The following is a 12,272-nucleotide window of genomic DNA, read 5'->3' as shown; positions in this document are numbered from 1 at the left end:
GGTCATCTCCAGTTCGCCTTTTCTTTATGGCAACAACAGGAAGCGGTGAGTCTGTTGAATACAATGCTAACTATTAAACCTCCATGGTGGATATGACTGAATAGAATAAAGCCACAGACATGTTCTTATGGTTAGCCTCCTGGCTACCAAATAGCTGAACAAATGTTTTGTTGACACACTGAAGGTTAGGGTTAGTAAGGGTAGGTTAGAAGGGAGCGTGTCTATGTTCCCCGGGTCCTATGTTCCCATTTTTGTATGAGACTGGGGAACATAGGACCTTTTTTTTTTTTTAAAAAGGGTCCTATGTTCCCCGCTTTTCCATAAAAAGGGTCCTATGTTCCCCGATATGTATGTGACCGGGGAACATAGGATGGTTAGTAATAACCATAGGACCAAATACTGGGAACATAGGACCCTTTTTCAAAAAAGGGTCCTATGTTCCCTGGTCTGAGGGAGAGACGTCGGACGACCCCAGTCTATTCATAATATTGTAATGACCACGGAAGAGGCAGTGAATGAAGTATTGATTAGACAGAGATTTATTAGATAGCCCTACCTAATAAACCGTTGGAACACACAAGACCGGAAACCATAGCAACGCCGGTAAACAAACCCCGAGAAGCCCAATCCCTACGAGAGCTCCCCGCGCTACGGCCGTCCGGCGGCGCACAGATATGGCAAGCCGAGTGTGCCACAATTCGACTTCAATTAAACGCGTTCTGAAACGCCAGCACGCGTGCCCAGAACGCGTTTTGGTTTTCCAGAACGCGTTCCGGCGTTTCAGCGCGCGCGCCCAAAACGCGTTCCGGCGTTTCAGCGCGCACGCCCAGCGTTTCAGCGCGCGCGCCCAGAACGCGTTCTGGCATTTCAGCGCGCGCGCCAAGAACGCGTTCCGGCATTTTCTGCGCGCGCGCTCAGAACGCATATTAGCATATTAACAGCACGCGTGCTGTTAATATGCTAATCGCTCCTCCCCTCAATTTTCTCAGCCAATAGATTTGAGCCGTTTTCACCTAATCATATGCTAGGGCAAACACACAGACAACATCAGTCGAGACCATAGCTCTTCTTTCGCGAATCTTTTCTGTTGTGTCGTTCTTAAAGTCGAAAGATGTTAAGATGTTTCAAATTAGGTGGTTAATGTGGAGGTGGTGAACACTACAAGTACATACACTTTGACTATACACTATCTAAGCTACTTGACCGAACATTGTGTATGGTAAGTGCCGTGGCAACTATGATAACATAATTAAAAAATACTTTTATTTATAGCGTATCGTTCAGGGGCGTTGCTAGACCTAGAGTTTTACTGGGGCACAGGCCCCCAACTGCCAACATTTTTTTTTTTACGTGTGCACAATATGAAATAGATTGATACAGAAGGTTATGTACGAGCTTCAAAATCATTGTCAATGTCATACTGTAGGCTATATTAAAGCACTGGTAAAGGTAAAGACGCAAAGATGGATTCATGAGTACCGTACAATTATATTTATTTAAACACATACACATCTCAAAGATTTACAAATAAGGTAACTGACAAATAAACAAAAAGTCTCTTTATGACCTTCACCTCTTTATCAGGAGAAGTCTACACATCTATATTTATTTAGAAGCTGTGTGGAAACAGCATAATTTTGCCAGAACGACATGTACTAAAAAGGCAAGAAACAAGGTTTAAAACTAATAGAATTTCTGACTTAAGGTGAGGTGGCTCATTGCCACCAATCAACCTGGAAAATGTTATAGAACCATCAAAGCTCGTAAATTAAACTAAATAAGTCCGTACACTACTGCATAGAGCCTTTTTAAATGATAATTCTTTCACTATTAAGCTGTATCGCCGCGCCTTCATGGTGGCAAAGCGGTCAATAACGTGGCTTTGACTCACTTTGCATAGTTGCTCCTTTTCAATGGACAAAAGAGAAAGTTGGTGAAGCCTTCCTTGCCCCATGGTGGACCTAAGCCAGGTGTGGAGCCTTCTCGACACACTGAAAGATCGCTCACAACTACAACTGTTTACAGGAATTGTGAGTGCAATGATCTGAATTATCTGTGTCAGTGTTGGGAACATTGTTGGATCCAGTATGTTAAAAACACCCTGTATATCCATAATTTCCTTTTTTGTGTTAAGGAATTTTTTGTCCACTAAAACTTCAAGTTTTGAATACAGACAATTTTTCATTCATTATTAATTTTCCGCGTGTGTGCGTGCACGCATGGTGTGTGTGTGTGTGTGTGTGTGTGTGTGTGTGTGTGTGTGTGTGTGTGTGTGTGTGTGTGTGTGTGTGTGTGTGTGTGTGTGTGTGTGTGTGTGTGTGTGCTATAAAACTACAGGCTACAGACGCTCAGTATTGAAAAACTGGTGCTAATTATATGGGCAACATTCTTTAACAGCAATCAAGTAGTCATTGTTTGTGTCAAACAAGTTGTGAATTTGTTGTAACGTTAAAAAAGGAGATGGCTTACTCTGGGCTGTTTCCAGCTCCCGTGGTTTCCAACGAAACATGATCAACAAAAAAACAAGGAATTGAAAGCAACTTACAATATGCCTAGGTTACATTAATTTCCCCTGATGGCAGCAATGTTCCACTTTCAGCTGGAATTCACGGTACATCAAAACCACACGTCTTCTTTCGATTTCAGTTCCCTTTATTTATTCACACAGTTCAGCAGCGGCATTTATTCAGAATCAGAGCCCAAATTAAAGCTGCATTTAGGGCGACTATCACTACCCAGCAGAAAAATAGATGCACTATAAATGGTTTTGTATAGCAGTCACGAACATGAGCATAGTTGTGGAAATGCTGGTGTTAGAAAACAAAGTTGACGGGAATTAAAGTGCTGCACATCGACTGTACAAATGTAGATTATTCATCACAAGAATTTTAATTCAGAAATCGAATAGGCTAATTAACTCTGAATTGTGAGATAAAATTCAGCATTCTGATAATAAAGTCAGAATACTTGGATAAAATCCGAATTCTGATAATTAAATCCAGCATTAAAGGTTCATTTAAGAAGGTTCTCCCCAGTCATTTGTCGCCTGGTCGCAGTGTCGAGTTTTTTTTTTTAAAGTAGTTCACTAGTCATAGCGTGCAAATAAATTGCAGTGTCAGAATTCTGAGAATTTTGTCAGCATTCAGATTTCTCAGAATTCTCTTATGCTGCAAATTAAAGCGCTACTACTAGCAAACTAGTTTCAGCGTGACTGGAGAGAACTTCCTTAAATTAACCTTTAATGCTAGATTTGCATCAACGCTATTGTGTGAATTAGTATGGTTCTCTTTCATGGAAGCCGGAAGTGGGAGATTCCTTATTTTTTTTACCATTATTGTTTTATTAACAAATTTCTCCTACAGGGGATTGATAAAGTTCTATCTAGACTATTGAACAGAAAGAAACACTTGGTCATACTTTACACACTTTACCACTGAAACATTCAGAAGAGTCACGTGGACGAATCCGTAAATAACTGATTTTTTTCATTGGTTGTTGCGTTAAATCTTACCCAGATACAGTAGGGGTATTTTCTGATTGGCTTTTATGTAGCCCCTTTCGTTTTTTGATTGGCTGGTAAGAGGCAGGCTCGACTGAAGACTCCAGAGGCAGCAGGAGATGCACTTGATGAATCCTGCCGATTCCATAGCGAGAGCGGCGCTTCTGCAGATGAATTTAATAATGATCAATGGAATTTTACTGGGGCACTGGAGACTTTTACTGGGGCACGTGCCCCAGTAAAAAGGGGCTGACGACGCCTCTGGTATCGTTTATTACATTTATTTATTACAGCATTACATGAGTCAGCTTATTCGTCTTCTGAGTACAATAAAAACAATAAAAGAGTTCAGAAGTTAGAGTTAAAATTCCATTAGAAGTAAATAAGTCCGTCTGAAGTATTAACATGCAGTTGCAGGTTTTAGCCTGTACGTGGTAGTAGCCTATAAGACGAGGTATAATTCACTTCATCAGTTGGAATGAGACAGATAGAAAAAACTATATATATATATATATATATGTATATATAATATAGGGAGGTGAGGAGATAGATACTACTACAACTGATACTATTGGTAACCAACTGGTAGGTATTGGTACCCAACAGACCAAGCCCTTTAGGAAGACTTCCATCCTGCTCCTGTCACATTACATAAATAGTTGGTGTATAGCCTATATAAATGCAGAAAATATTGCAGCCAAAATTGCCCCCAAAATATTCACAACATTTACCATTTAACCATCCCTTTTCACATTAAACTGGCCTCTACTCTTGATACATTTGTAACTCACCTACAAACTCACTCATAGCCTTTAATTTAGTGAAACGTTTTGGTCACCTTTTTCCTATTTCTTTTTCACAGTGTCTACACGTCAGGTCATGGTGAGGAATATATTAATCATATATTTATATTAGTTAGTTAGTATGTTATTACTATATTGTTATTAAGTGAACATCAGTCCATGTGTTACAAACAAACAGCAGAAATCAAATGCCGGGAGGAGGGAGAAGCCTGTCTGGGCAGGCTCTATACACTGCGGTCCCGGTCCAACCAGCACCTGCCGACAATCTCCTGATTAGGAGTGAGAGAAACTGATTCGCGAAAGAAGAGCTCTGGTCTCGACTGATGTTGTCTGTGTGTTTGCCCTAGCATATGATTGGGTGAAAACGGCTCAAATCTATTGGCTGAGAAAATTGAGGGGAGGAGCGCATTAGCATATTAACAGCACGCGTGCTGTTAATATGCTAATATGCGTTCTGAGCGCAGCGCGCAGAAATGCCGGAACGCGTTCTTGGTGCGCGCGCTGAAATGCCAGAACGCGTTCTGGGCGCTGCGCGCTGAAACGTATGGCAAGCCGAGTGTGCCACAATTCGACTTCAATTAAACGCGTTCTGAAACGCCAGCACGCGTGCCCAGAACGCGTTCCGGCGTTTCAGCGCGCGCGCCCAGCGTTTCAGCGCGCGCGCCCAGAACGCGTTCTGGCATTTCAGCGCGCGCGCCAAGAACGCGTTCCGGCATTTCTGCGCGCGCGCTCAGAATGCATATTAGCATATTAACAGCACGCGTGCTGTTAATATGCTAATGCACTCCTCCCCTCAATTTTCTCAGCCAATAGATTTGAGCCGTTTTCACCCAATCATATGCTAGGGCAAACACACAGACAACATCAGTCGAGACCAGAGCTCTTCTTTCGCGAATCAGTTTCTCTCACTCCTAATCAGGAGATTGTCGGCAGGTGCTGGTTGGACCGGGACCGCAGTGTATAGAGCCTGCCCAGACAGGCTTCTCCCTCCTCCCGGCATTTGATTTCTGCTGTTTGTTTGTAACACATGGACTGATGTTCACTTAATAACAATATAGTATTAACATACTAACTAACTAATATAAATATATGATTAATATATTCCTCACCATGACCTGACGTGTAGACACTGTGAAAAAGAAATAGGAAAAAGGTGACCAAAACGTTTCACTAAATTAAAGGCTATGAGTGAGTTTGTAGGTGAGTTACAAATGTATCAAGAGTAGAGGCCAGTTTAATGTGAAAAGGGATGGTTAAATGGTAAATGTTGTGAATATTTTGGGGGCAATTTTGGCTGCAATATTTTCTGCATTTATATAGGCTATACACCAACTATTTATGTAATGTGACAGGAGCAGGATGGAAGTCTTCCTAAAGGGCTTGGTCTGTTGGATACCAATACCTACCAGTTGGTTACCAATAGTATCAGTTGTAGTAGTATCTATCTCCTCACCTCCCTATATTATATATATATATATATATATATATATATATATATATATATATATATATATATATATATATATATATATATATATATATATATAGTTTTTTCTATCTGTCTCATTCCAACTGATGAAGTGAATTATACCTCGTCTTATAGGCTACTACCACGTACAGGCTAAACCTGCAACTGCATGTTAATACTTCAGACGGACTTATTACTTCTAATGGAATTTTAACTCTAACTTCTGAACTCTTTTATTGTTTTTATTGTACTCAGAAGACGAATAAGCTGACTCATGTAATGCTGTAATAAATAAATGTAATAAACGATTCGCTATAAATAAAAGTATTTTTTAATTATGTTATCATAGTTGCCACGGCACTTACCATACACAATGTTCGGTCAAGTAGCTTAGATAGTGTATAGTCAAAGTGTATGTACTTGTAGTGTTCACCACCTCCACATTAACCACCTAATTTGAAACATCTTAACATCTTTCGACTTTAAGAACGACACAACAGAAAAGATTCGCGAAAGAAGAGCTCTGGTCTCGACTGATGTTGTCTGTGTGTTTGCCCTAGCATATGATTAGGTGAAAACGGCTCAAATCTATTGGCTGAGAAAATTGAGGGGAGGAGTGCATTAGCATATTAACAGCACGCGCGCTGTTAATATGCTAATATACGTTCTGAGCGCGCGCGCAGAAATGCCGGAACGCGTTCTTGGCGCGCGCGCTGAAATGCCAGAACTATGGCAAGCCGAGTGTGCCACAATTCGACTTCAATTAAACGCGTTCTGAAACGCCAGCACGCGTGCCCAGAACGCGTTTTGGTTTTCCAGAACGCGTTCCGGCGTTTCAGCGCTGCGCGCCCAGCGTTTCATGCGCGCGCGCCCAGCGTTTCAGCGCGCGCGCCCAGAACGCGTTCTGGCATTTCAGCGCGCGCGCCAAGAACGCGTTCCGGCATTTCTGCGCGCGCGCTCAGAACGCATATTAGCATATTAACAGCACGCGTGCTGTTAATATGCTAATGCGCTCCTCCCCTCAATTTTCTCAGCCAATAGATTTGAGCCGTTTTCACCCAATCATATGCTAGGGCAAACACACAGACAACATCAGTCGAGACCAGAGCTCTTCTTTCGCGAATCAGTTTCTCTCACTCCTAATCAGGAGATTGTCGGCAGGTGCTTGGTTGGACCGGGACCGCAGTGTATAGAGCCTGCCCAGACAGGCTTCTCCCTCCTCCCGGCATTTGATTTCTGCTGTTTGTTTGTAACACATGGACTGATGTTCACTTAATAACAATATAGTAATAACATACTAACTAACTAATATAAATATATGATTAATATATTCCTCACCATGACCTGACGTGTAGACACTGTGAAAAAGAAATAGGAAAAAGGTGACCAAAACGTTTCACTAAATTAAAGGCTATGAGTGAGTTTGTAGGTGAGTTACAAATGTATCAAGAGTAGAGGCCAGTTTAATGTGAAAAGGGATGGTTAAATGGTAAATGTTGTGAATATTTTGGGGGCAATTTGGCTGCAATATTTTCTGCATTTATATAGGCTATACACCAACTATTTATGTAATGTGACAGGAGCAGGATGGAAGTCTTCCTAAAGGGCTTGGTCTGTTGGGTACCAATACCTATGGTTACCAATAGTATCAGTTGTAGTAGTATCCATCTCCTCACCTCCCTATATTATATATATATATATATATATATATATATATATATATATATATATATATATATATAGTTTTTTCTATCTGTCTCATTCCAACTGATGAAGTGAATTATACCTCGTCTTATAGGCTACTACCACGTACAGGCTGAAACCTGCAACTGCATGTTAATACTTCAGACGGACTTACTTCTAATGGAATTTTAACTCTAACTTCTGAACTCTTTTATTGTTTTTATTGTACTCAGAAGACGAATAAGCTGACTCATGTAATGCTGTAATAAATAAATGTAATAAACGATACGCTATAAATAAAAGTATTTTTTAATTATGTTATCATAGTTGCCACGGCACTTACCATACACAATGTTCGGTCAAGTAGCTTAGATAGTGTATAGTCAAAGTGTATGTACTTGTAGTGTTCACCACCTCCACATTAACCACCTAATTTGAAACATCTTAACATCTTTCGACTTTAAGACACGACACAACAGAAAAGATTCGCGAAAGAAGAGCTCTGGTCTCGACTGATGTTGTCTGTGTGTTTGCCCTAGCATATGATTAGGTGTGAAAACGGCTCAATCCTATTGGCTGAGAAAATTGAGGGAGGAGCACATTAGCATATTAACAGCACGCGTGCTGTTAATATGCTAATATGCGTTCTGAGCGCGCGCGCAGAAATGCCGGAAACGCGTTCTTGGCGCGCGCGCTGAAATGCCAGAACGCGTTCTGGGCGCGCTGCGCTGAAACGCTGGGCGCGGCGCGCTGAAACGCCGGAACGCGTTCTGGAAAACCAAAAACGCGCTTCTGGGCACGCGTGCTGGCGTTTCAGAACGCGTTAATTGACAGTCGAATTGTGGCACACTTGGCTTGCCATACACAGAGCTTTTGGCCGTGATATTAGTGCTACCATTATATTACTGTATATACTATTATACTATAGAGCTCCGTGAGTCACAAACGGCAACAATCCACTTTTCTCCCTCCATGCTGCAGTTCACCCGGGACTGCACTGAGTTGGCTGGTTGAACGCTGATTGGCTGTTACGTTACACATGTCACTCAGTGGCCACGCTGTATGAACGCTGATTGGCTGTCATCACGCGAATGTCGCGTCAAAGTTTAAAATTTTTAAATATTGATGGATTTGCGGGGAACATTAGGATAATTTTCTCCAGAAAAAGGGTCCTATGTTCCCCTGTAGCAATACATATCAGGGAGCATAGGACCCTTTTCAGAAAAAGGGTCCTATGCTCCCTGATATGTATTTGCTCACAGGGGAACATAGGGATGACCCGGTTAGTAGGGGGTAGTAGAGTAGAGATCTAGCAGGGTCAGGGTTAGTGGGGTTAGGGTTTCCAATTCTAGACAAATCAGGTTAGCTCCTTTTTGGTGTGCAAGGACAAAGTATATTCTGCTGGTATATAGAGGACCAGTATATTCTGCTGGTATATGTGGACCAGTCTATTTTGCTCTTCTATATGTGCAGGGTTCTGACTCAGAAGGACGATGGTTATGTTTCCACTTTGCTTGGGATATACAACACCAATATAATGTATTAAAATGCTTTTAAAACGCAGTTTTTGAAATGCCTTTAGTTATTTTCTTACTCTTAAATACTAGGGCTGTGTTCACACACCACCCTCTGACCGTGGCACCTGAGCATTAAGTGCCATTTAAGTTCCACCCATCGTATACCGTATCCATAAAGGCTGTATTACTTGGTAATAAATAATGAATAGCATTACGGCCAGCCCATGTATTTAATGGCTCTGAGATGTGGCTCGAACGGCCAGGCTATCAGTACTACACCGGAGACCTGGGAACCAGCAGCCAAGGAATGCAACGGGATCCTAAACCGCTTGTCCCAGCTAGGGAACCCTCAACTAATTGGACAGTTTGTAGCCATGGTGCAGGCTGTTGGATCTGGCTGACATCAAGGAGGATGCATCACCCATGTAGTGGTTGATGTGGCCATGGTAAAATGGACTAAATATAATATGCTAATTATTCTATATACCCCTATATACCCTTTTGAATGACTATTACCTGATACGCAGGACTGTGTTTTTGGTAGTTTGAAAGTGATTTCGATTCAACATCAACCAGTAATCACTACTATTGCTGTATGATGTAATTCTAATGCTATGTATGATTAAACTTATATGTTAAACCTACCAACTAGGTTTAACAACTGTTAAAACGAAATTCACTGCCTTTATTACATACTTGTACAACCTATGCATGTTGAGGTATCACATGATCCAGCAGGTAGTGTGTGAACTGGAATTTAACTCAAACTTTATAACAAAGGATTATTTATCAAGGTTTGAACTTGGCATAATATACTGAAATCGATCTCCTTAGGCTATGTCTTTAATCCTGCACTATCCAGCTGTGACTAACAAGCCCAGGGTTGGTTGATGGTGTCAACATGTGGTTGCCGTTCTTAAGACTAATCATCTGGATTCATTTTGAACAAAGTCAATGCAGTGAAAACTTTTAAAGGTTGTTCATATTGTGAATAAAACATGCAGTGCATTTCTGTAGTGCGTACCAAGATTTTCCCACATATCAGGACGGACCATGTATCCAGATTGAGCCTCCTATTGTATTAAAACTCGACATCAGAAAGCAAAGGAGCATTGAGACGCAGAGGAGTAGTTTTAGTCCTATTTGTGCACTATGATGCATGCAAGCAAAACCACACCCCTGTCTAGTTGTGCTAACTTAAGCAAGGTTGTCAACACACTGGAAATAGAAAAAAAATACTTTTAGGATTCCTTTCACCCCCTACATCTCAATCAGCTCCTCCCAACAGATCTGTTCGGACCCTTATAGCATGATAACCCGTCCTCTTTGAGCAGAGTGCCCCTCAAAGGCTGTTCTCCGTACCGCTGGTCTGAGAATGTTTCTGTATTATTAAAGGCTTGTTGTCTTTCCGGCCAGACCTGACTGTAAAGTGAAAACATATTATCTTCTGTCTGCCTTCAGCTCACGATTTCCTTTTACCTGAAACCTTTTCGTGGCTGGGGTGGAAGTTTCTCTGCGTGTTTTCCAGGCTTCTGCATTTGCCTGCACACGGAACAAGATGTTTGTTTTCTTAATGGCTGAGCCACTGCCGCCTGCTCAGGCCTTGAAACCGGCGTCACTTCTGCTCAATAGAATATATCCACATTTATCTATTCATTCCTATTCAACTCTTGAGTATTCATGTAATGTGTAAAATGCTCCTATCGCTTGGTAGAGGGAAGCCAACTGGAAGCCATCACATTGTGATAAAATGTAAATCAATACTAACAAACCCAGCGGCCTCAGGGCTGTGGACCAATAGTTCTGGATTAAACCCAGTGGCCTGGGTTTACCATTACAATTAGGGCATTTAGCAGACGCTTTTATCCAAAGCGATTTACGAGTCAACCATGCAAGGTGACAGCCAGCTCGTCAGGAGCAGTTAGGGTTAAGGATCTTGCTCAGGGACACATCAACACTCAGCTAGGGGGAGCTGGGGATCGAACTAGCAACCTTTTGGTTACAAGACACTGCTCTACCTCCTGAGCTAAGCCTACCCAGGTTTAATCCAGGCCACTGGATTAAACCCAGTGGCCTCAGGGCTATGGGCTCAGGACCACGAGTTCTGGAGCGTTGGGCTCCAGTTGTTTTTGCCCTTCTCTTTTGTGTGCCTGGTGTCACCGTGTGTATCAAAATGGATCTCAGCGAGGGACATCTGCCTGTAGGATTGAACAGCCCTCCTCCAGCTCGCCGGGTCACCCTCCTCCATATTCATGAAGCTCCTATCCCAACAACCTTTTGCCCCCTGGCCCCATCCCTCTGCCCCTTGCTCTTATTGTGGGCCAATGCCCGTTATTCAAGTGGCTAACAAAGCCCTCCTGAACTGAATCCAACCCTGAAAACCCTGGTGGTCATAAGAGATCCAGGATTCACGACGCTATGTTGGACAAATGGCATCAACAAGGAGGTGTTTCTTCCCCGGTCAATCTGTCCCGCGTCCCTGATGTCGTTCACACAGAAGATGTGATTCGATCAGACTTTTATGGTTGAATGGAAAAGCCCCATCCTGGCTTCAGAGGTAGCCTACCAGCTAGGTATCCTACCAACCTACCAGCTAGGTAAGCCTACCAGCTAGCCTACCAGCTAGGTAGCCTACCAGCTAGGTTAGGCTGGCACTTATCGTTGCTTGGACCTCAAGTGAGGCCAAATGGGGGAGCACACACAATTCTTTTTATTTTTTGTGTGTTTCCATATCTCATCCAATTGGACAAGGGGGTGGGGCCACCACTGGTCGGGCCCCCTGGGACGGCCAGGGGCCCCTTTTAGCCAACAAACACAGACGGGGATTAACATCTGGTGTGGACAAAGAGGAAGTCATGGTGGGGGGAGGGGGCCGGCCATCCATCCACCCACCGAGGGTCCGGGTCAAACTCAGTCCGGGTAGAAGGAGTCTGAATGCGCCTTGTGAACAGAATCTCATTCTGAACCGGCACAGATATCTAGCTACTAGTTACTGTGGACCTGCTTCCGTGTAGAACATGTTTGGTTCCTCTGCTAACCCGCTAGGTTCGAGGTTCAAGGTTCAAGGTGTGTTCTACTTCTCAAACGTTATGATGTGACACGCTGAGTGGAGATAGCTGAGGTTCCCAAGGACGCTACTTGTTATGTGTTCCCCTAAGGACTCTACTTGTTTGTTATGATAGGCTTGTCTATTTTTCGGCCCTACTTTGTAGAAACGTGTGATTGATTTCCCATTCATCAATATCGACCGGACAGGCATGCATCAAGGTCTGCATCCTGAGATCACGAAGGGGTGTGGTCAC

At 42.7% G+C, this 12,272-nt stretch overlaps 1 protein-coding gene across 2 annotated transcripts in view; it reads left to right on the top strand.

Moving 5' to 3' along the window:
• tgfbr1b (transforming growth factor, beta receptor 1 b) overlaps positions 1-12,272 on the top strand; it is a 37,238-nt gene that overhangs the window by 1,062 nt on the left and 23,904 nt on the right. The window lies entirely within an intron of this gene.

Source organism: Gadus morhua, chromosome 23, assembly GCF_902167405.1.
Source record: "Gadus morhua chromosome 23, gadMor3.0, whole genome shotgun sequence".
NCBI classification, from domain to species: Eukaryota; Metazoa; Chordata; class Actinopteri; order Gadiformes; family Gadidae; genus Gadus; species Gadus morhua.
Note: the sequence above shows the minus strand (reverse complement) of the source record. Positions and strands in the feature narration are given on the sequence as shown.